The sequence below is a fragment of the Lissotriton helveticus genome, chromosome 2_1, assembly GCF_964261635.1.
Source record: "Lissotriton helveticus chromosome 2_1, aLisHel1.1, whole genome shotgun sequence".
Classification (NCBI taxonomy): Eukaryota; Metazoa; Chordata; class Amphibia; order Caudata; family Salamandridae; genus Lissotriton; species Lissotriton helveticus.
The window spans coordinates 1,936,074,124-1,936,100,637 of record NC_136059.1 but is presented as its reverse complement, the minus strand read 5'-3'; positions in this window follow the sequence as shown (position 1 = coordinate 1,936,100,637).

The following is a 26,514-nucleotide window of genomic DNA, read 5'->3' as shown; positions in this document are numbered from 1 at the left end:
GTTTCACTTCGTCTGATAGCTCCGCTCACTCATACACCCAGCACCACGATTAGCGAGACACATAAAGTTAAATCTTTCATTTCGCAAAAAAAACCACGCGTCAAGGAAAACGCATCGGAATGCTAAGAAAGCGTAGCCTAGCAACCGCCAATAAACAGGAGGCTTACTCGAGCCTCCGGTCACATGACCGTCAAGTTCCAACCACAGCCCGCTTTATATAGACACCCTCGATGATAGAACGGCAAACACCACGACCGACATCGGAGCTTGAGTATATTGACACGCCGCATATTAAAACGGTAAGCCTTAAAACCTCACAGACTAGCGAGGCGTGAATACGCCAGCTATACGATAGATATGTGGAATAATGTGACAAATTCTTCCATTTCAGAATGAGCATCGAGTAAACACTAAGACTTGGCAGATTCTATCACCAATACAGGTCAGAATCTCACCATAACAGCATGCCACCCGCTGACGCGGAGTTTAATCGAACGTCTCTCGAACCCCGTCTTTTTAACAATCGGCGCCTGCCATACACTACCATCATGACATATAATAACAGTTAGTTTGTTCACCGGTTGGATGCATGATTCATTCCACATCACCGCACACAACCGTAGATAATCGATTTAGCACTCGTGAGCATGAATACACACAGAGTATGAGCAGCATGCTATTGCACCTGTTTTTTTACCGTTGTATCACCCACTGCACTGCCCCCTCCAATTTCTCCTTGTGGAAACCACGCATAAATTCAAAAGTGTAGACATGTAATACAGATTTACAATGTGCAGCTGGCATATGAACCTATGTTATACTTGTATTATTCCACAGAACAAAAAGACCCCTGATGAAGGGCACATGCCCGAAATGCATTGGGCATATTTACCATGAATGCTTTGAACACCTTATGATAATATTAAGTGTATTGAAGAACAAATGAAGAACATTGAATAAAATGTAACCAAGTATTGAAAAACACTAACGAAGAAATTTTATTGAATGAATGGGATGAACACTTGCTAACCGTGTGCATCGAAGGGACGTCACTCCTGAGGGTAGTGCCGCATCAAGTATACACTTGGAAGATCTGACAGTGCAGTATGCATGGGAGCAGAAATAGAAGGATGGGGAGACAGCAGGTAGGGTCTCATTTGTGCATTTGGAATGCACAGCTGGAAGATCCAATGGTGCATTAAGCTTTGGGATCAAGATCAGGAGGAAGATGGGAGACATTAGGCAAGGCCTCATTTTTTAATAAAAAGAAGCTTGAAAAAGCGAGTGGCAGGACCGACTGTAAGTCCCAGATCCATTTACGGAACAGATTATTTTCTTATTACATAGTCACTTGCTCGGAGGACACTTTGAGTTGGAAAAAATGGAGCAAAGTATACTCATCCACTTTTACTGGGCAGGCGTTTATACTCAAATAACAAAAATACTGTAGGGAGTGCCCTGTATTACAAACAAGAAGACCCTACTAGCTACCACAGGTACCATTAAAGAAGATACCCATGAATGGATTTCTCATTACCAGGGTGGGCACGGATTCGGTCGAACCCCTAGGTACTTCAAGTAATGTTTATACATACATGATCATTTATGTTGCCTATGCAACCATATACCCTTCGGAATTACCATTAGGACAAATTGAGGCTAAACAAATCATGAAAGCGATGGTGGAGATTTTTTCAAGAGTCGTTTTTCCAAAATAAATGCTCACTGATCAGGGTACACCTTTTATACCCAACCGTATGGCCCACATTTATAAGGAATTAGATATCCACCACTTAAGGACTTCGGCAACCGATTGGTTGGTTCATAGATATAAAACTCACATTTAAAAAAGATGTTACTTTACTAAGGGTGAGGATGGGACAAAGTGCTTCATTTGGCCCTATTAGCAATCAGGTGCTAAACACAAATCTGCCTTGGGTTTTCACCTTTCAAATTTTTGTTTAGCAGGAAACCTACAGACCTACTGGAGATGACTAAAGAAAGCTGGGAAGAGTCTCGGACTGAGGATAAGCCTGTCCTCGACTATCTGATGCAACTGAGGTCCCAGCTAGGGATGTTCCAACAAATAGTAGATGAGAACAGACAAGAACAACAATACAATAAATGTACGGTGGGGGCGTGGCTTAGCACGCGATGTAGACGGACGTGCCCGGGCTGAGCTCCGAGTGAAGCTCCCCTACCACGGGCCATTTCTCCGGCATTTTTCACTGTAGCCGGCCCACACTCGCACCGAGTGTGACCGGGAGCCAGATCCGCCGCCTGAGAGACTTTCGGGGAGATTGGTGACACGGACCCTCCGGCCGGCGGGAGCCCCAGCAGTTACCCGGCCGGGGCCCGCTTCCGGCCGTCTCACCGGCTACTCGAGCCCGGGGATCCGGCCCTTCGAGGTAGGCCGCACCGCGCACACCCACCCCCGAGCAGCACGGGGTGGGGGACAGGACCGCACCGCAGCGTCTGGTGCCTCAAGCGACCCCACTGCCCGGGAGCCCCTACATTTAGTGACGGAGTTGATATCCTCGGCCACTCGGGTCCGGAGCATCGGCCCACATAGTCGGCTGTGCCAGAGACACCCCGCTGGGCCACACGGTGCACAGGAAAGGACCGCACCGCACCGATTGGGGCCACCAGCGACCCTGCTGCCCGAGAGCCCTTGCAAAAGACGGTGGAGGCGGCGCCCTCGAGCGAACTGGGCCCCTGTCCTCTCTCTACCCTGGGGTGGTTTCCAGCCAGCGTCGGGCCTGGCCCGAGTCCGGGGATCCGGCCCACACTTAGCAGCAGCCACAGCCACAGCCGTGAAGCCCTGCTGGAAGGCGATTCCGCCGTACTTATGGTGGCGCAGTGCACACCAAGGGTGCTGAACTCGACTACGCAGGTGCGGATCCCGTGAATATCACGCGCAGCGCCCCGTGATCCATCCCACGGCGAGGGACACGACGCCCTGCACCGCCATTGGTGTTATCCTGTGCCACCCGGACAGATTGATCCTCCCGAACCCGGAGGAACAAGGGCAGCCGGAGCGGCCGTGTGGCCTGGATTGACTAGTCTACACGCGGCCTACCGGGAGGTGAGCCACCATTGCGCCATTTGAAGCGACATCCAGTAGCACACAGGCGCTCCTACACCAACTGCGGCGCGACCTTTGTACCCTCCCTAGGGGGTGTCGCTTAGCGGGATCCCGGGTGCCCTGGCGAGATTGCGGTCTCCTCACCAGTTATACAACGTCCGGAGTGGGCGACGCGGAGTGCCGGACCCCGTGACCAACACGCCCAAGACCCTGCGGTGCTGGTTGTGGGGGCCTGCCGTCCCGGCCGCCTTGCAGTGCTGACCAGTCCCATGTCAGGAGGGACTAGAGCGAGGACCGGAACCGGAGGGGCGCAAAACAAGGGGAAGATGGCTAAGAACCCCGAGGATGACCAGACAGCCTCCAAACTGGACACCATGCTGGCGGCCATGGAGCGATTGGAAGAGTCCATGCAGTTGACCCGTACTTTCCTGGAGACCAAGATAGACAAGGTGGCAGTGGACTTGACGCACCTCAGGGCGGACCACAAGAAACTATCCGAACGAACTTCGGTCCTGGAACAGACTATGGCGGAGGCCTCGCCCAAGTTGGTACAGACGGATAAGCACGTACGTGACCTCCTCAATCGAGTGGAGTTTCTCGAGGACAGGGCGGAGGATGCGGAAGGGCGTGCCCGGAGGAACAATATACGCATAGTGGGCCTGCCGGAACGCTGGGAGCGGAGGGAAGCGGCGGAACATATGGAGGACTGGCTCCGCGAACTGTTACCGGAGGGCACGCTGTCATCACACTTTGTAGTAGAGAGGGCGCACCGGGTGCCATCCCGTCCACCCCCGGAGGGCTCCAACCCCAGACCTATGCTTATGCGGGTGCTGAACTACCGCGACCGGGACACCATCCTGCGCGAAACCAGGAAACTGTCAGACATTAAAGTGGACAATGCAAGGGTGATGTTCTTCCCCGACTACACGGTACAAGTCCATTATTTACAACAAGGGGTGGTGATGGACAGAGTCTCTGAATTAAGCAGAGTACTCTCACCCAGTCAAGAGATCAGGGCTAGATCCAACACCGTTTTTTAGCTCTTTGCACCATCCCAGTTTCAGAACCTGGCTGTATGCAAATTAGTCTGTCCCTGGCCCAGTGCATCATGGGAACAGGGCAGACCAGACTACAAAAGCCAATTCTTACACTGGGAAGGAAACAAGCTTCCGGGGACCGGTTTCTGGCATTTCAGCCGTCTTCGGCCCGGCTTGCTTGAATCCTGATGGTGCAATGAGCAAGGGACTCACATCTGAGTATACCCTTCCACGCTTAGGGTGGACAAAATTATTTACAACAAGGGGTGGTGATGGACAGAGTCTCTGAATTAAGCAGAGTACTCTCACCCAGTCAAGAGATCAGGGCTAGATCCAACACCGTTTTTTAGCTCTTTGCACCATCCCAGTTTCAGAACCTGGCTGTATGCAAATTAGTCTGTCCCTGGCCCAGTGCATCATGGGAACAGGGCAGACCAGACTACAAAAGCCAATTCTTACACTGGGAAGGAAACAAGCTTCCGGGGACCGGTTTCTGGCATTTCAGCCGTCTTCGGCCCGGCTTGCTTGAATCCTGATGGTGCAATGAGCAAGGGACTCACATCTGAGTATACCCTTCCACGCTTAGGGTGGACAAAATTATTTACAACAAGGGGTGGTGATGGACAGAGTCTCTGAATTAAGCAGAGTACTCTCACCCAGTCAAGAGATCAGGGCTAGATCCAACACCGTTTTTTAGCTCTTTGCACCATCCCAGTTTCAGAACCTGGCTGTATGCAAATTAGTCTGTCCCTGGCCCAGTGCATCATGGGAACAGGGCAGACCAGACTACAAAAGCCAATTCTTACACTGGGAAGGAAACAAGCTTCCGGGGACCGGTTTCTGGCATTTCAGCCGTCTTCGGCCCAGCTTGCTTGAATCCTGATGGTGCAATGAGCAAGGGACTCACATCTGAGTATACCCTTCCACGCTTAGGGTGGACAAAATTATTTACAACAAGGGGTGGTGATGGACAGAGTCTCTGAATTAAGCAGAGTACTCTCACCCAGTCAAGAGATCAGGGCTAGATCCAACACCGTTTTTTAGCTCTTTGCACCATCCCAGTTTCAGAACCTGGCTGTATGCAAATTAGTGTGTCCCTGGCCCAGTGCATCATGGGAACAGGGCAGACCAGACTACAAAAGCCAATTCTTACACTGGGAAGGAAACATGCTTCCGGGGACCGGTTTCTGGCATTTCAGCCGTCTTCGGCTCGGCTTGCTTGAATCCTGATGGTGCAATGAGCAAGGGACTCACATCTGAGTATACCCTTCCACGCTTAGGGTGGACAAAATTATTTACAACAAGGGGTGGTGATGGACAGAGTCTCTGAATTAAGCAGAGTACTCTCACCCAGTCAAGAGATCAGGGCTAGATCCAACACCGTTTTTTAGCTCTTTGCACCATCCCAGTTTCAGAACCTGGCTGTATGCAAATTAGTCTGTCCCTGGCCCAGTGCATCATGGGAACAGGGCAGACCAGACTACAAAAGCCAATTCTTACACTGGGAAGGAAACAAGCTTCCGGGGACCGGTTTCTGGCATTTCAGCCGTCTTCGGCCCGGCTTGCTTGAATCCTGATGGTGCAATGAGCAAGGGACTCACATCTGAGTATACCCTTCCACGCTTAGGGTGGACAAAATTATTTACAACAAGGGGTGGTGATGGACAGAGTCTCTGAATTAAGCAGAGTACTCTCACTCAGTCAAGAGATCAGGGCTAGATCCAACACCGTTTTTTAGCTCTTTGCACCATCCCAGTTTCAGAACCTGGCTGTATGCAAATTAGTCTGTCCCTGGCCCAGTGCATCATGGGAACAGGGCAGACCAGACTACAAAAGCCAATTCTTACACTGGGAAGGAAACAAGCTTCCGGGGACCGGTTTCTGGCATTTCAGCCGTCTTCGGCCCGGCTTGCTTGAATCCTGATGGTGCAATGAGCAAGGGACTCACATCTGAGTATACCCTTCCACGCTTAGGGTGGACAAAATTATTTACAACAAGGGGTGGTGATGGACAGAGTCTCTGAATTAAGCAGAGTACTCTCACCCAGTCAAGAGATCAGGGCTAGATCCAACACCGTTTTTTAGCTCTTTGCACCATCCCAGTTTCAGAACCTGGCTGTATGCAAATTAGTCTGTCCCTGGCCCAGTGCATCATGGGAACAGGGCAGACCAGACTACAAAAGCCAATTCTTACACTGGGAAGGAAACAAGCTTCCGGGGACCGGTTTCTGGCATTTCAGCCGTCTTCGGCCCGGCTTGCTTGAATCCTGATGGTGCAATGAGCAAGGGACTCACATCTGAGTATACCCTTCCACGCTTAGGGTGGACAAAATTATTTACAACAAGGGGTGGTGATGGACAGAGTCTCTGAATTAAGCAGAGTACTCTCACCCAGTCAAGAGATCAGGGCTAGATCCAACACCGTTTTTTAGCTCTTTGCACCATCCCAGTTTCAGAACCTGGCTGTATGCAAATTAGTCTGTCCCTGGCCCAGTGCATCATGGGAACAGGGCAGACCAGACTACAAAAGCCAATTCTTACACTGGGAAGGAAACAAGCTTCCGGGGACCGGTTTCTGGCATTTCAGCCGTCTTCGGCCCAGCTTGCTTGAATCCTGATGGTGCAATGAGCAAGGGACTCACATCTGAGTATACCCTTCCACGCTTAGGGTGGACAAAATTATTTACAACAAGGGGTGGTGATGGACAGAGTCTCTGAATTAAGCAGAGTACTCTCACCCAGTCAAGAGATCAGGGCTAGATCCAACACCGTTTTTTAGCTCTTTGCACCATCCCAGTTTCAGAACCTGGCTGTATGCAAATTAGTCTGTCCCTGGCCCAGTGCATCATGGGAACAGGGCAGACCAGACTACAAAAGCCAATTCTTACACTGGGAAGGAAACAAGCTTCCGGGGACCGGTTTCTGGCATTTCAGCCGTCTTCGGCCCAGCTTGCTTGAATCCTGATGGTGCAATGAGCAAGGGACTCACATCTGAGTATACCCTTCCACGCTTAGGGTGGACAAAATTATTTACAACAAGGGGTGGTGATGGACAGAGTCTCTGAATTAAGCAGAGTACTCTCACCCAGTCAAGAGATCAGGGCTAGATCCAACACCGTTTTTTAGCTCTTTGCACCATCCCAGTTTCAGAACCTGGCTGTATGCAAATTAGTCTGTCCCTGGCCCAGTGCATCATGGGAACAGGGCAGACCAGACTACAAAAGCCAATTCTTACACTGGGAAGGAAACAAGCTTCCGGGGACCGGTTTCTGGCATTTCAGCCGTCTTCGGCCCGGCTTGCTTGAATCCTGATGGTGCAATGATCAAGGGACTCACATCTGAGTATACCCTTCCACGCTTAGGGTGGACAAAATTACGGTGATGGATCAAGCCCTGATCTGTTGACTGGGTAGGAGTGTTCTGATTAACTCAGATACTCTGTCCATCACCACCCCCTTTTTGTAATTATTTTGGCCACCATGAGTGTGGAAGGGTATGCTCAGACATGAGTCCCTTGCTCATTGCACCATCAGGATTCAAGAAAGCCGGGCCGAAGACGGCTGTAATGCCAGAAACCGGTCCCCGGAAGCTTGTTTCCTTTCCAGTGAAGAATTGGCTTGGTAGTTTGGTCTGCCCTGTTCCCATGATGCACTGGGCCAGGGACAGACTAATTTGCATATAGCCAGGTTCTGAACTGGGATGGTGCAGTGAGCTAAAAAACGGTGATGGATCAAGCCCTGATCTGTTGACTGGGTAGGAGTGTTCTGATTAACTCAGATACTCTGTCCATCACCACGCCCTTTTTGTAATTATTTTGGCCACCATGAGTGTGGAAGGGTATGCTCAGACATGAGTCCCTTGCTCATTGCACCATCAGGATTCAAGAAAGCCGGGCCGAAGACGGCTGTAATGCCAGAAACCGGTCCCCGGAAGCTTGTTTCCTTTCCAGTGAAGAATTGGCTTGGTAGTTTAGTCTGCCCTGTTCCCATGATGCACTGGGCCAGGGACAGACTAATTTGCATATAGCCAGGTTCTGAACTGGGATGGTGCAGTGAGCTAAAAAACGGTGATGGATCAAGCCCTGATCTGTTGACTGGGTAGGAGTGTTCTGATTAACTCAGATACTCTGTCCATCACCACCCCCTTTTTGTAATTATTTTGGCCACCATGAGTGTGGAAGGGTATGCTCAGACATGAGTCCCTTGCTCATTGCACCATCAGGATTCAAGAAAGCCGGGCCGAAGACGGCTGTAATGCCAGAAACCGGTCCCCGGAAGCTTGTTTCCTTTCCAGTGAAGAATTGGCTTGGTAGTTTGGTCTGCCCTGTTCCCATGATGCACTGGGCCAGGGACAGACTAATTTGCATATAGCCAGGTTCTGAACTGGGATGGTGCAGTGAGCTAAAAAACGGTGATGGATCAAGCCCTGATCTGTTGACTGGGTAGGAGTGTTCTGATTAACTCAGATACTCTGTCCATCACCACCCCCTTTTTGTAATTATTTTGGCCACCATGAGTGTGGGAGGGTATGCTCAGACATGAGTCCCTTGCTCATTGCACCATCAGGATTCAAGAAAGCCGGGCCGAAGACGGCTGTAATGCCAGAAACCGGTCCCGGAAGCTTGTTTCCTTTCCCGTGAAGAATTGGCTTGGTAGTTTGGTCTGCCCTGTTCCCATGATGCACTGGGCCAGGGACAGACTAATTTGCATATAGCCAGGTTCTGAACTGGGATGGTGCAGTGAGCTAAAAAACGGTGATGGATCAAGCCCTGATCTGTTGACTGGGTAGGAGTGTTCTGATTAACTCAGATACTCTGTCCATCACCACCCCCTTTTTGTAATTATTTTGGCCACCATGAGTGTGGAAGGGTATGCTCAGACATGAGTCCCTTGCTCATTGCACCATCAGGATTCAAGAAAGCCGGGCCGAAGACGGCTGTAATGCCAGAAACCGGTCCCCGGAAGCTTGTTTCCTTTCCAGTGAAGAATTGGCTTGGTAGTTTGGTCTGCCCTGTTCCCATGATGCACTGGGCCAGGGACAGACTAATTTGCATATAGCCAGGTTCTGAACTGGGATGGTGCAGTGAGCTAAAAAACGTGATGGATCAAGCCCTGATCTGTTGACTGGGTAGGAGTGTTCTGATTAACTCAGATACTCTGTCCATCACCACCCCCTTTTTGTAATTATTTTGGCCACCATGAGTGTGGAAGGGTATGCTCAGACATGAGTCCCTTGCTCATTGCACCATCAGGATTCAAGAAAGCCGGGCCGAAGACGGCTGTAATGCCAGAAACCGGTCCCCGGAAGCTTGTTTCCTTTCCAGTGAAGAATTGGCTTGGTAGTTTGGTCTGCCCTGTTCCCATGATGCACTGGGCCAGGGACAGACTAATTTGCATATAGCCAGGTTCTGAACTGGGATGGTGCAGTGAGCTAAAAAACGGTGATGAATCAAGCCCTGATCTGTTGACTGGGTAGGAGTGTTCTGATTAACTCAGATACTCTGTCCATCACCACCCCCTTATTGTAATTATTTTGGCCACCATGAGTGTGGAAGGGTATGCTCAGACATGAGTCCCTTGCTCATTGCACCATCAGGATTCAAGAAAGCCGGGCCGAAGACGGCTGTAATGCCAGAAACCGGTCCCCGGAAGCTTGTTTCCTTTCCAGTGAAGAATTGGCTTGGTAGTTTGGTCTGCCCTGTTCCCATGATGCACTGGGCCAGGGACAGACTAATTTGCATATAGCCAGGTTCTGAACTGGGATGGTGCAGTGAGCTAAAAAACGGTGATGGATCAAGCCCTGATCTGTTGACTGGGTAGGAGTGTTCTGATTAACTCAGATACTCTGTCCATCACCACCCCCTTTTTGTAATTATTTTGGCCACCATGAGTGTGGAAGGGTATGCTCAGACATGAGTCCCTTGCTCATTCCACCATCAGGATTCAAGAAAGCCGGGCCGAAGACGGCTGTAATGCCAGAAACCGGTCCCCGGAAGCTTGTTTCCTTTCCAGTGAAGAATTGGCTTGGTAGTTTGGTCTGCCCTGTTCCCATGATGCACTGGGCCAGGGACAGACTAATTTGCATATAGCCAGGTTCTGAACTGGGATGGTGCAGTGAGCTAAAAAACGGTGATGGATCAAGCCCTGATCTGTTGACTGGGTAGGAGTGTTCTGATTAACTCAGATACTCTGTCCATCACCACCCGCTTTTTGTAATTATTTTGGCCACCATGAGTGTGGAAGGGTATGCTCAGACATGAGTCCCTTGCTCATTGCACCATCAGGATTCAAGAAAGCCGGGCCGAAGACGGCTGTAATGCCAGAAACCGGTCCCCGGAAGCTTGTTTCCTTTCCAGTGAAGAATTGGCTTGGTAGTTTGGTCTGCCCTGTTCCCATGATGCACTGGGCCAGGGACAGACTAATTTGCATATAGCCAGGTTCTGAACTGGGATGGTGCAGTGAGCTAAAAAACAGTGATGGATCAAGCCCTGATCTGTTGACTGGGTAGGAGTGTTCTGATTAACTCAGATACTCTGTCCATCACCACCCCCTTTTTGTAATTATTTTGGCCACCATGAGTGTGGAAGGGTATGCTCAGACATGAGTCCCTTGCTCATTGCACCATCAGGATTCAAGAAAGCCGGGCCGAAGACGGCTGTAATGCCAGAAACCGGTCCCCGGAAGCTTGTTTCCTTTCCAGTGAAGAATTGGCTTGGTAGTTTGGTCTGCCCTGTTCCCATGATGCACTGGGCCAGGGACAGACTAATTTGCATATAGCCAGGTTCTGAACTGGGATGGTGCAGTGAGCTAAAAAAACGGTGATGGATCAAGCCCTGATCTGTTGACTGGGTAGGAGTGTTCTGATTAACTCAGATACTCTGTCCATCACCACCCCCTTTTTGTAATTATTTTGGCCACCATGAGTGTGGAAGGGTATGCTCAGACATGAGTCCCTTGCTCATTGCACCATCAGGATTCAAGAAAGCCGGGCCGAAGACGGCTGTAATGCCAGAAACCGGTCCCCGGAAGCTTGTTTCCTTTCCAGTGAAGAATTGGCTTGGTAGTTTGGTCTGCCCTGTTCCCATGATGCACTGGGCCAGGGACAGACTAATTTGCATATAGCCAGGTTCTGAACTGGGATGGTGCAGTGAGCTAAAAAACGGTGATGGATCAAGCCCTGATCTGTTGACTGGGTAGGAGTGTTCTGATTAACTCAGATACTCTGTCCATCACCACCCCCTTTTTGTAATTATTTTGGCCACCATGAGTGTGGAAGGGTATGCTCAGACATGAGTCCCTTGCTCATTGCACCATCAGGATTCAAGAAAGCCGGGCCGAAGACGGCTGTAATGCCAGAAACCGGTCCCCGGAAGCTTGTTTCCTTTCCAGTGAAGAATTGGCTTGGTAGTTTGGTCTGCCCTGTTCCCATGATGCACTGGGCCAGGGACAGACTAATTTGCATATAGCCAGGTTCTGAACTGGGATGGTGCAGTGAGCTAATGTATGTATGTATGTATGTATGTATTTCGATTTATATAGCGCACGAATCACCCAGGGGTCTCAAGGCGCTTGCTTAGGGAACCCGTCCTGGTATTCCCCTGTGAGATACCCCGGCAGGGTATTCACAAGGTGAAAGCCAGGCATCCCGCCGCGAGGGGCCGTAGTGGAGATTAAGCAAGCTATTGCCCAGAGTCGCAGAGTGTGACCCCGTGAGTCGAGTAGGCACCGGAGCGAGAATTGTCGAGTCCGTGGAATTTTTGAGCCCGAGACCCGCCGAGGCGGGGAATCGAACCCTGGTCCACGGCTGATCTCAGCTTCCGGGTCTGCCGCCTCTAACCACTGAGCCACGCTTCTCCTAAAAAACGGTGATGGATCAAGCCCTGATCTGTTGACTGGGTAGGAGTGTTCTGATTAACTCAGATACTCTGTCCATCACCACCCCCTTTTTGTAATTATTTTGGCCACCATGAGTGTGGAAGGGTATGCTCAGACATGAGTCCCTTGCTCATTGCACCATCAGGATTCAAGAAAGCCGGGCCGAAGACGGCTGTAATGCCAGAAACCGGTCCCCGGAAGCTTGTTTCCTTTCCAGTGAAGAATTGGCTTGGTAGTTTGGTCTGCCCTGTTCCCATGATGCACTGGGCCAGGGACAGACTAATTTGCATATAGCCAGGTTCTGAACTGGGATGGTGCAGTGAGCTAAAAAACGGTGATGGATCAAGCCCTGATCTGTTGACTGGGTAGGAGTGTTCTGATTAACTCAGATACTCTGTCCATCACCACCCCCTTTTTGTAATTACACGGTACAAGTCCAGCAGCAGCGCCACTCGTTCATGGCAGTGAAGCAGAGACTCAGGCGTTTGGCTCTCAAGTACTCGTTACTGTTTCCGGCACGCCTCCCGGTGGTAGCACAAGATAAGACACACTTCTTTGACACTCCTGAGGCGGCTGAGGCCTGGCTAGACTCTGGAGTCGATACGGGTCGTGGGACCGCACCGTCAGAACAGCGCAGGAACCGCGGCGCCCGCAGACGGAGGCACCGGCGCCCCTCGCTGGCCAGGTCGTCCACAGCGGACAAAGAGATAGGCCCCACACCAGAACAAATACAAAGCGCACAGCAAGACGCCCTCCGGATGGCAGCCGAGCTCAGTGGATCACAGTCGCCTATCCTGATCTCCAAGGCCAGTCCCAGATCACGTGGGAGCGAGGATGACGAATACTTATACGGATTGCCGGATGAACAGGTAACGGAGGGCCTACCGGATGTCACACCCCAAACAGCGGACCTGATAGCGTAGTGAGCTCCCTCACTCTGTTCTTGGACGGACCACAGCGGATGGCGCCACGTAGGAGGCAGTGAACCACATTGGAAGGCCCACTTGGAGAGCCCACCGGGGCTTCTGCAGACCTCAGACAGTACTATCGGCACTGTCCACGGGGCCCGTGCCCTGCCCCCGCCTCCCTACCCTGGTGAACCCTGAGCTACTCTCGCTGCCAGAAGGGGGGTCGGAGTTACACTATCTGCGGTACATCAGGGACACAGTGTTTAAGGGGTGGCCGGACCCCTAGAGGTGAGTGTCCCTCGGGGGGTGAAAGTGGGGGCCTCCGGAGCCATGTGTCCCGGTTCTGGGACGGTGGGCCCTTTGGCCCAGGATGTGAACACTGACATTGACTTCTGATGGCTTTTGGCTCGCAGCCCGTGGAGGGGAGACACCACAGCTCTCTTAGCCTGGTGAACTATCGTACACTGCTTGTTTTGCATACTCTGTCACCCCCCATTGAACTCACGGATTAATTGAGCTCATTTGAGTGTTTGGGCGATGACACGTTTCGTTGTTGCCCTTTTGGCATTATGGTTCTGTTAGTATTCTTTTTGGGACTAGTGTTGACACTGACATGTCAAGGTTTATGTCCCTGTATCTGTGTGGGGTGGCGGGCTGAAATCCTGGTCATTGGCTTCTGCTGTTGTGCTTGTGTGGCCGGGGCGGGCTGGGGAATGGGGGGGTGTGTGAGGGTAATTGGGAGATGTGGAAACTGTGATGACTACGGTTACATTTTGTACCTGGAATGTCAGGGGCATGCACACACCCTCACGTCGATATCAAGTGTACTCCTATCTTAGAAGACATCAAGTACAGATCGCATTGTTGCAGGAAACCCACCTGGCAGCCGCGGAGGTCGCCACACTTCGCCGTAGATGGAGGGGGCAGGTACATGCCACAGGCTTCTCAGCGTTTGCGCACGGGACCCTGATTTGGGTACGGCCGGGGGTTCCATTTCCACTGACACATAGCAACATTGACGCAGAGGGGCGTTATGTATTCATACAGGGCAGACTGGACGGGCAACAGATAGTTATAGCCTCCATTTACGCACCAAATGTCGAACAGGGGAGGTTCCTGGCGAGACTGTCGACGGTGATTGCACCTTGGCCTGACGTGCCTCTATTATTGGGTGGCGATTATAACAGCGTACTGGATGTCTCCCTCGATCGCTCGTCTCCTCCGGCGGTTGTCGCCCCAGCCCAAGCAACCTCCAGGGCCCTTATCGATTGGGCGTCACAGTGGAACCTGCAGGATGCTTGGCGAGTCAGGAACCCTAACGCCCGGGTATACTCCTACTTCTCTGGGGCCCACTCATTGCACGTCAGATTAGACAGGTATATGATGTCCCGTGACTTGATTCCTCACGTGACAGAAACAGATTACCTGGGGCGGACACACTCTGATCACAACCCACACACTTTGGATTACGGGTGGAGGCGACCACGCCCGCCTGTGCCCACATGGCGCCTGCAGCCGGATCTCTTACTCGATACGCCGTTCCGGGAGGAGATGTCCAGGAGGATAATACAATACTTTGAGGACAATGGCGACTCTGCCTCGTCCCCGAAAATTGAGTGGGACGCCTTTAAGACAGTGACCCGAGGGAGCTGTCTCGGTGTGCAGGCAGGCCTGCGGGGACAGGTGGAACGGGATCTGATGACAGCGGAGGCGACTTTACTAGACAAAGAGAGGGAAGCGGTGCAGGGCGATGACTCCCAGTTGATTACAGCCAGGGCAGATCACGCCCTTTTGATGGAGAGGCTGAAAAACCTTAATTTTGCGGCACACTCTGCACGCACCCACAACACGGGTGACAAGCCAGGCAGACTCCTATCGTGGCTGATACGTCAGGATACACAATCGGCGTCGGTGCTGTCGATCCGTACGACTCAGGGCGCTGAAGTCTTCACCCAAATGCTGATACACGAGGCGTTCACAGCACATTACAGGTCCTTGTACAGCTCCCGACTGAGAGCCACTGAGGTGGAAATTGCAGACTACCTAGCGACACTGCAGCTACCTGCGGCCACTCGCGCCCAACAGGCGGAGTTGGGAGCGGTTCTTATAGTGAGGAGCTACGGGAGGTGATTTTTTCCCTCTCTAATGGCAAGGCGCCGGGCCCGGCCGGGCTCCCGGCCGAGTTTTACAAGGCCTATTCCTTGTTATTAATACCGGAACTGTTGCGAGTGTACCAGGCGGCATTTGAAGAAGCTGAACTTCCGGCGTCTCTGAACGAGGCCAATGTGATCTCCCTGCTGAAACCAGGCAGGGAAGCGTGCGAGCTGGGATCGTACAGACCGTTAGCGCTCCTTAATACAGACTACAAGATCTTGGCAGCGACATTGGCTCGGAGGCATGCGCCCCTAGTTCCCACACTGGTGCACTCTGACCAGAACGGCTTTGTGCCCACCCGCAGCACGTCTTACAACATACGTCGCTTCTTTAGAGTCCAACGCTATGCGATCTCCAACTGGCCATGCTCAGGGTGTATAATACTCGATCTGGAAAAGGCGTTTGATTCGGTGGAATGGCCCTTTCTGCTCCAGGTGCTCGAAAAGTATGAGCTGGGCGATGCCTATATCCAGATGGTGGGGCTCCTGTACCAAGCGCCCGAGGTGCGAGTCCGGACCGGGCGGCTATTTTCCGACAGAATAAGGATTGGGAGAGGCACCAGACAGGGATGTCCCCTCTCTCCCCTGATATTCGCGCTCGTGATGGAGCCGTTGGCAGCGCTGCTCCGGACCTCCGGAGCCACCTGGGGCATCCCACTGGAGGATGGGACACACTCGGTGTCTCTATATGCCGATGACTTGCTGTTATATGTTAGGGACCTCACCTGCATACCTGCGGCACTCACAGACATCTTTCGGGTGTTCGGGGATATGTCGGGGCTCCGTGTCAACTGGTCAAAATCAGGGGTCTATGCGTTCAGTGAAACTATGCCGCAATGTGCAGTGCGAATGATGGGGGAGGAGCTTCGGTGGCACCCGACGGTCTTCCGGTACTTAGGGATCCTCGTATATCGGGACCCTGTTGATCTCCTAGAGGGCAACCTCGTGAGAGCCATCTCCTCGTTGTCGGCCCAGGTCACGTTCTGGAACTCCCTCCCACTGAATGTGCCGGCTCGAGTAGCGTTGACAAAATTGATAATGCTCCCCAGGCTCCTCTACTTTTATGCTAACCTTCCGGTGTATGTGCCGACGCGTATATTCAAGGGACTGGAAGCCCTCTCCAGGCGCCTGATTTGGAATAAAGGGCGCCCCCGGGTGGCATTGAGGACCCTCTACGCGGCTACGGAATCTGGAGGCCTGGCGGTTCCCAATCAGGAACTATATTACCTAGCGGCTCAACTGCAGTGGGTTGCATATTGGCTTAGTGGCAGGAACCTGATGGACACGGCCACGGAAGACACTACCCTGACCCTGACTCAGGTGCTAACGCTCTTCCACCCCCTGACGGAGGGCCGGCCTCCCGACCAGCTCTACTTAGCTGTCGCAAGACAGTGCTTTGTGCGAAGCCTCAGACTTACTAAAGGCACGGTGCCATATGCCCCGAACCTGCCGCTACTGGGGATCCCCTGGGGGAGTGGCGTGATATCCTCATCCGTGCTACGCAGTTGGACTGCGGCGGACTTGGACAGTCTAGGCGACTTATATAGTGATGGGGAGCTACTGTCCTTTGAGACTTTGACCGCCGACACAGGTCTACCGGCGGGACAGTTCCTGACACACGCTAAGCTTCTCCGAGTACTGACGGGGACGTGGGGAGATCTGACTCAGGAACCGACCACACATATGTTAATACAGTACCTGCACGTGATGGGCGATGGTTCCCATCTAGTGCACTGGCTGGCGCAGGCGCTGCACCATCATACCCAGTTCTCCTCCCAACGACTGCTAGAGAAGTGGACGGCCGACCGGGGTAGTGAATGGTCGGACAAACAATGGGCTGGCGCAAGGAACATTCCTCGTAATGCGAGATTTAAGATCATCCAATACTACATAATACACCGCGCGTACTTGTCCCCGGACAAACTAAATCGCTACTTCGGCCTTGCCTCTTCAGCGTGCCCCAGGTGCGGACTCCTGACCTCGGATCTACTACACGCACTCTGGAGTTGCCCTCATCTTACCATGTACTGGTCGGCGGTCACTGACACATTAGCGGCAGCCACGGGCGACACTCTTCCTAAGACGTGGGAGGCATGCCTACTGGGGCTCTACAAGAGGACCAAGCAGACCAAACTGCAGGCACGCTTCTGGGACCTGGGGCTCATAACAGCCAAGCGGCTCATCACGAAACGCTGGAAGAATAATGCCCCCCCCCCGCGACCGGTGGACTGGCGTCGCTCATTCGCCAACTGGGCTAGCGCAGAGAGCGTGACATTACACAGAGAGGAGACGGCGGGACTTCGTATGTACCCAATTGCCCAGGAGTGGGACACTACTCTGACTACATACCATCAGGCTTGTATCCAGGCTGGTATCACATGAACGCTTAGTTGTGGAGCGGGGATAGACCCGTCACCCTTACATTTCCGGAGTCAGACCCCTCCCCCCCCCCCCTGTTGTTTCCTCCCCCCTCCCCCCCCGCCCCGACATGCCTCTCCCCCCTCCCCCCCGGCCGCTGGGGCAATGCCCGACAAAGTCTGTTTGCTATTATTCCCCCCTACCGCCACATGGCCGCAGCGATCCTCAATCCACGACCATTCCCGTCCCCACACTGTCCACATACAGCGTTACATAAAACATTAGTGTCACCGATACACTGCTGTACACGCAAACAGTAGTCCGATTGTTGTTGATGTATTTCCCCTCCTACTTTCGTTATTTCCCTATTATTTATTTATTTATTTATTTTTCTCCTTTATTTTCTTGATTGGCAGTTGGCATTGTTTCTGCTGCGCTCATGATGATGTTGATTTCTCCCGTTCCATTTCACTTTTCTTCAATGTTTATTCAATATTGCCATGATCATGCGTCTATAGCCCTGTATCCCATATGGTAATGTGGGATGTGATTCCTGTCTCTGACATCGTCCGTGCCACCCAGGGAACACAGCCTGGAACAACTGCTGTTGACTATCATGAACACTTTGGCCCTTCTGCAGTGACATACGCTGCAGGCACTGCAACCTAAGATTTCTCCTGAGACTGAGAATTGCGGATTAAAGCATCTTCCCTGGCTACTGTTTATTTTCACCTATATGCGACCGAAATGTCGAAAATGTTACCGACTGGGTAATGATTGTCGTTTATATGACATTGTATGTTCTACTGGCTTGTTTTACGTTTTGATTTGTGAAATTAAATAAAATCTGGGACCGTTGGTCCAAAAAAAAAAATAAACAATACAATAAATGTACTAAGATGAGAGAACTAGAGTATACTACTACTACTACTAATAATAATAATAATGATAATGATAATAATAATGATAATACTAACTATTATTATCATTATTATAATTATTATTACCATTACAGGAACAGAAATTGTTAGTAGTCTGGAAGGACTTTACAGAGTTTAAAAAAAAGCAAGGTGCTCGTCGAATAAGAATTACGAGAGGATAACGGCAGCAGAGTGGTTGACAAAGCAGTGGATAGTTGGCAGTTACGCACCTGGCAGAAATACTCTGGTCTTTCCAGGGAGGCGTAATGTCCTAATGAAATAACATTCCTAAGCAACTTGGGACTAATTGAAAATCAAGTCCTATACATTAAGAGATGAAATCTACATAGGCTCAGGGTACTACAGGGTACAGGGATGATTTAACAAGCATTGGAAATGCAATAGGTCTCGCATTTCTTTAAGTTAGAGCTTTTGATTTTGCTAATGGTATTGTATTTTAGCCATGTGTTATTGAGTATATGTATGTGATGTTTACATTAAAGTGGTGTTTGCCTTTTTATTCTCCAAGTGGTGGCTATGTAAGTTTAAAGTACCTACGAGAAAAATCTGTAGGAGAAGCTGTGCGTGTTTCTATTAACTACTCATAGAGGAATCTTTGAGGGGCTTCCCGCTCCACTTTTGATCCCCCAGTTCACGCATTTTGATGGGAAAAACAGGCAAAAATCCAGGTTTAAAAACTAAGCCCAACATTTTGGATTAATAGCAGAAATGTCAATATAATTGATTTATTTTAAAGCACTCTGTAGATTATATTCAGTGCATTTTGGAATGTGTTTAGTACATTTTAAAAGTGATCTTTGGCAGTCTTTGCCATTTTGTGGTGCCGGCAGCCAGCTTCTAAGAAGAAAACGATTAAACCCTTTTCTTCTTATTTTTACACATGTAGAGCGAAGGGCGGTGGGTGAGATTTGAAAGTGGTGGGGCGGAAAGTGATTATCATACAGCATCATCGCGAGCGAGCGCAGCGAGCGAGCCCGAACCCCAAAAGGGAGGTTTGGGGGGGTTACCCCCCCCGAGAAAATTTTGAAAAAAAAGAAGAAAAATCGTGCATTTTCAAGCAAATTTGAGAAAGCAGGCAGGTTAATAAAGCAATTGTAAAAGTGCAGTTATTACATTAATAGATGGCATAACATAGGTAGCTGCTTATTCAGTATAACCACAGAGCTTCATACATTCCGCCCTATTATGCTCAGGTGCTGAATTCAGACTATAAGACTTTCATGGAAATCACAGCTCTAAGAGTAGAAGAAGTTGCACAGCAGTGTAATGGTTGCCAGGCTCGTTCCGCAGGAGCGCCAGGAACTTGAAGAAAAGTCCACAGTCTTCCCCTACGGCCTTCCGACTCTATAAGACTGTAGAGTAACGAATGGCACACAAGGGGAAAACAGGGAAACAATATACATCTCCAACAGCTCCCCTTCCCACAAAATGACTGCTAAAATACAGCTGTATTACCTCCTGCCTCTCTGTGCCATAGTGGTTGCTGGAGGCACTGAAAGAGACACTGCTTGAGGGCCTGGAGAGTGACCAGATACATAGCCCTAACTCCCATGTAAAAAAATATATAGCATCAGTTTCCTTACCTTTCTTTAACACTGGTGTTTGCTGGGTTGTAGCCGGGATGAAAGAGCAGCAAAGGAGGTTGGGGTCCTCTTGTTGTTTGCTGATAAACCTGTCAGTAATCAAAGTACAACGTATAAGGTGCAGTGCAATAATATGAAGAAAAGGATAGTTTTGCGGGTTTGCTGCACAATTTTTAATAGCTTTACTTCGTTATTTTGTACTTTTACACTTCTTAACACTGTCTGGGCATTGGGTGCACCTCAGTAATACTGTTCAATTCCCAAATATAACAATAAACAACAGAAAGGTGACCGCGCAAAAGTCCTACTACTGCGAGGAATCACGTGCAGATGCGTTTTTAGTAACTTTGGAACTGTTTTACCTAGAAACAAATATTTATTGGTCAAACTCTGCCGATTATGTAACAGATGATGGATTATGAGGCAAATGGAGCAAATCTATAAATATGCTAACATTGCTGCAGCCGCACAGTCACATAATTCCAGTGGGTTGTCAGTTAGCAGGCCCCACTGTAAGTGAACCACACATCAAGTGGAATCTCTAACGTTCATGCACCCATCTCTGCAATTCAGTACTGCCACCATATCAAGTGTGGCCCCCTCGAACCTTGAGTCTTCGGTTCAGAACTTTGATAGGCATGTAAGATGCTAAGAAGCACAACATCTGCCTGACTATGAAATGCAGCCATGTTTCTGACTGTGTTAACTGCACGTTTACAGAGGAGCTGGCGCAGCCCCATCTCTTTGCATTTCTGAGAAGTGATACCAATGAAATTACCAATTTAGTAATTAAAAGTAAAGCATGCCTGGTGATTAAAAATTCGTACATACGATTAAAACAGTAATTGCTACCAGAAACGTTTTTCCAGTGACTAATGACTGAATTAATATTGAACTTTTCCATTGTTCCTCGAGCTTACACAGCCAGAGAGGAGCAATGTCAGAGATTGAATGGTATAGATAGAGCCGTCAATGTGAAAAGAATTAGAAACAAATCAAGCAAGGAAAAGAGGAACAGAGAAAAGCTGAAAGGATGGAGGGAAGAGAAACAGGGAAATTTCAAGAGACAAAAGGAATCGGAGGGAAGGAGGGAGCATAGGGGGGGAAAGGAAGGGAGGAAGGATGATTTGAAGGAATGATTAAAACAAATAAGGAAGAATGTAAGGACATAAGGAAAGGGAAAATAAGGGGGAGGAGGGATAAGAAGACAAGGAAACAGTAGATGAGACACATAAAGACATTAAAATATCTTCCTCGCATATAAATTACATACAACATTATTATAAAACAGAATCAGTCATTTCATCCCAAACACTATATCTGCCATAATTCTATAACAACTGTAGACAGTGCACAATATGTTACACAAGATTAAAATGCAATGGTAGCATCATTTGGATAATCTATCCCCTTTGTTGACGCCCTGGTCTGAGTTATCAATTAAAGAAACGTCAATACGGAAAAGACCACACAAATGCTATCAGGGTCGCACAGATGAAATGATACCCTGTCCCGTCATAATCTCCATACTGTTTGTTGTCTAGATAAGATGTTTGATGGATGTAAAAAGAGTTTTCTTCCAAAAGTCCTTGTGAGTTAGGCAAGGCACTCTCAACTCGGTGCTCATTGCAACAGGGAGACTCGCCCGAGACCTGAACATTATTCGGAAAACTGAAGCCTAATCTTCAGTCTGAATGCTCTGGCGTTTGGGTGTGCTACCTATGTTAACATTGTTATTTAAATTCAAAAACAACAAACAGCAAATACGGTACATTAGCTGAAATACATAGTGGCAGTAGAGGCACACTGTAAAGATGCGCGGCCGTGAGGTGCACAGAAAAGATAGCATCCGTTTATTTGCACCTGAAGAAAATGAGCAGTGATAAGCAAATATGAGCTGCAAATAAGGAGTGAAGATTATTGCTATTTATGTGCAGTGGCGTCACTAGGGTTGGTGTCACCCGGTGCGGGTAACTCATGGTGTCACCCCCTCACGACTTACCGCATGGACTCGAGTCTCGGCAATGACGCTGAACATCCTGTGATTCTACGCAAGTAACTTAATCTCCCCGTGCCTATCAAAAAATTTATGTGTCTTCATGTAATGCAACTGGTGCTATGTAAAGCACTCTGATACCCGAATCAGGTCAAGTACGTGCTATATAAAACTCTGTATGATATCCGATTCGGGTCAAGTTTGTGCTATATAAAAGTCTGTAAAATAAAAAAATAAAATGTAATATTGCTTAACCTGTAGTCTGTCGGCTTCCACCACCCCACCCCCCTGCTCATACCTGTGCAAGCTGGTACTGGGTCTAACTCGTGAATGCACAGTACCAAAGCTGCCAAAGTGTCCGATTGCTAACGTGTGACATTTTCATAATTGAAGTGTAATTATGAGTGACATTCAACGACTATGAGTGACACTTTCTACCAAGCAAACTCAAGCAATGAAGAAGTGCAAAACATATAAATAACAGACCTCACACCAATTTGGGCAACGAAAAACTCAGATCTTAAAACTGCTGTAAAGTGGTAGAAATGGAAGGGCACTAACCTAGTAAAAAGCAGTAGCCCACAGATAATCATCATAAAATACAATTTCATGTTCATGTTCTTTCTTTCCTTCCTTCTCCCCTTTTATCCTCTTTCTTGCTTTTTCCCTCCTTCCCATTGTCGCATTTTCCATTTTCCTCTCTAGTAAACTTTTTCTTTCTCTTTCCTCACTCAAAAGGTAACAGTGGTTAAACGGGTTAGCCATGTGGCATCATTTGGGATCAAAGCGTGCATGATGTTACTTCCGCTACCCCAGACGTTTGGACTGACACTTTATAAAGCTAACTTTCTCTGTATGCTAATAGCACCAAGAGGCCTTATTGATCCAGAGCCCCTGTGCTGGCGTCCCTGGAGGGCGAAAGGGCGCCGTAAACTGCCATTGACCCTGGCTGACTTTAGCACCCCATTCGGGACACAAGCACAGATGTCCACGTGCAGCTATCAATGTATAATTGGTCTAGTAGTTACTGCCAGACAAGGTGATCAGGAAGGTGCAGCTAAACCTGCTCGAGCAATGTACTGAAAAAAAAACGTCTCTAGAGCGTCCAGGCAAGGAAGCACTTTCCTGGCTCCATTCATTAATTGTATTGCCCCTTTTCTGCAGTCTTGGCCACGGTGCCCAGCCCCACTCACTTTAAGTATAGATAGGTCAGTTGCCCTCGCTGCCTGCACCCTTCGACCGCTGGTGTGTGAAAGCTGCTGCCTGCTATAGCATACGCTCTAATTATGTTTTGAAAGGTACAGGTGTTGGTGATTGTGCATTTAAACTTGTAGAGCAGCAAATAAAACAAAATGCTGCACAACCATTTAACGTGCCCCCAAACAGCCCCCACTTTGGTGTAATATCGGCGAAAAGTAAACACCGTCCTGTGCATAAGACCCAGCAAGGCCTGCAGGCAGCCAAAATAAACTAAAGCAAAAACCACTGACCCGCACAGTAACTGGCCTCTCGGGACTCCTGCAGTGCACATATGGAGAAGGCATGTCACTTTTTTTTCTTGCACTTCTTTGTCTCGAACCTAAGTTTGTCCTTTCTGCAATTGTGCGGGAAGCCATTCGAGATAGTAACTGGTCTGCCAGATAGGCAGAGGTGTCAGTCGAGATGGCTTCGTAGATAATGCTGCTAGCCTTGAAGGTGGGACGAGCTTGCAATTGGAGCCAGTGAAGTTCTGTTAAGATGATGATGGAGGGCTCATAGGTTTTTTCAGGCCCTTTACCTTGCATGCTCTGGTCCCAAAGAAGAGCCAATGTAGAGTTTTGGAGGCTGCAGAGCAAGACTTTGCCGAGATCTGAATGCAAAAGTACAAGACCGAAGACCTTGAATGACAACACTGAGGTCCCTTTTTGGTGGATGATTTTACACTCTATAGTAGAGAGAGCTATCACCAAGGCATTTGAAGTGTTTAAAGGTGAGATCAATTTCACAAGTACACTGAGCGAAAGTTACTGCCGGCCGGGGTAATACCGCGCAAGCATCACAGCGCGACTACCCTTCCGCCCCCTAGGCATAGTTATTCGACTGGAGTACTGTCTTGGAATATTTGTTGGGCAGTCTCCATCCCTGGCATTTGCAATTCGGGCGGCGGTGACTCGGCAGCGCCCGAGGCCACTCAGGTGCCATGCTGCTGAAATGAATGATGCTACCCGTGAGAATTACAGTATTCCTGCTGTGTTTTTATTACACAGCGAGCCAGAGCAGCGTAACCAGATTGGTGTCACCCCATGATGGGGTGACACCCGGTGCTGCGGTCCGCACCCCCCTCGGTTACAATTTTCCTTCATGGAATATTTAGCAACGTTGTTAAACACTAGGATATTTCTGCCTTTATACAGGGTCTCAGAGCATTCCTTCCTGTGTGAAGGGACTCGTTCAATCATATTGGCAGTAAGCCACACCAAACTTCCAATAATCCATGACTGTAAACAGGTACTCCGTGTTACTTGTTGAACTTATGAAACACAAGAGGACATTATGCCTCATTTAAGGAAATGAAGAGGCAGGCTGTGGTTACGGAGAAGCAAGTCAACATGACTGTACCCTCCAGAAAGATCAGTATAAAATAATGCAAATTCCGAAATTCATATACATTGCTGAATGGCCAGTCAGGTTGTCCATGTGTACACTTATTTTGGTCCATATGCCAATATCGACCTGAAAATTCGAGCTAGGGCATTATTGTGACGCCAGCCTTTATCACCCATATCTACACATCACTGTTGGCATCTGCATACAAACTATAGTCCTTCGGTTTGACAGACCTACTCTGTCACAGACTGTACTGCAAAGCATATCCTCAGTACATTGAAGTTCCGAACGAGGTTTTGACAAACCTGGTGAAAATTTTTCAGGGCTGATGGCCTCGCTTTGCCATTATTTAGTCGTTTATCCTGACTACATTTTTCAGCGTCATGCCAGTAAGTGGCACATTCAATAAACTCCTAGGTTGGGATCGTTTGCTTTCGGATATCTGTTATGTTCAACCCAGTTTTCTTCACTAATCGTTTCCACCTGGTATTAGTACCCATTTAAACTGAAACGAGGTTTCAGCTACTACTTAAACAACTTGGATGGGCATAGCAGTTACTGTTAACCTGGGATTACCAGAAGGAAAACGATCAACTGCCCGTGACTGTAATCCCTCAACTTGACAGGCCCTTAAAATATTCACATTTATTATCCTGGAAGCTTGGCCGTGGCACAACAGGGAACGGGGGTTTACGATAAAACACACACTCACATACAATGTTACTGCCAGAAGGAAAACTGCATCCAGTCAAGAGGATGCGAGCCAAGCAAGGCCTCGCGTCCCCCAGACCTGCCTCATGAAACCTTCACTGTGAGCTGCGGCCTTAATTAAAGCGATAAAGTCCTACCAAAGCATTCAACAGAAATATAGCTTGGTGGAATGAGAGTGAACTGAAAGCCTGCTAAAAACACTCATATTGCAGTCTAGGTCAGGTGGGGTTCCGAGTGCTGTCGCCGCTGATTTATGCAGCCCCGTTAGACATGTTAAATATAGTAATAAGGCCCCAAGCGCGACCTGGCTGCACATCGTCCGTCACTTACTTTTTTAATTTTCGACTCAATCACTCAAATAATTGCACAGCACAATGTCGCTCTCTGTCTCTCTAAGCTGCTCACGTGGACCTGGCTGCACACCTTCCGTCACTTACTTTTTTCGACTCAAATAATTGCACAGCACAATGTTGCTCTCTCAGTCTCTCTAAGCTGCTCACGTGGTGAGTCGCGATGAGACAGAGAGAGCCGGCCCCCACCCCCACTTGCAATTTAACTAATTACTACACCGCGCGCACGTCCCCAAATCGGAATGGCCATGGCCAATCACTGAATGGCTTCATATGCTGAAGTCACAGTGATTGGCCATGTCCATGAAGGGCCCGGCATCCAATAGTGGATTGCCTGTCGTTCAGCGCGAGGTGGACTAGCCAATCCTGGGGCTGCATAAGCGCCAGGATTGGCTAGGGGGGCCCACAGACTCCTCGCCCTGGCGCGGTGCCTTCTCAATCAACTGGAATAAAGACGCACCCCCCCCTGGGTCCGTGCTGGTCAATTCAATTGCCGGTAATACGCATGCGCGGGCAAGTTTCTGCCCTGAATGCGCAGCCAACTCGAGTCGCAGGTATTTGTTGTTATTGTTACCCAGGTTAACAGGCCAGCCCCACCCCCTGCGCACTCCCGATTATATCGTGTCTGTCCCGATCCCGAAGCGCTGTGCTGCGCTTCATTTTAGATGCTCTCTCTGACTCTGACTCAGAGTCAGAGAGTGTGACTGTCGCAGCTGCAGGTGCGTCCACCAGGCTTAGTGGGGCTACGCCCCTACGCCCCAATGGACGCACCGCTGCAAATGTTAGTTAACATAATAGAGTTGTAAAGCTCCCTGTTCGAGCTTTGAGGCATTAGTCCAGCACAGGGCTTCCAGGTGCTATGTGTGGGTTCGCTCACACCTCAAGGTGCTGTCAAAATACGGTGCCTGGCAGGCTGTACAGTGTTTTCAGGA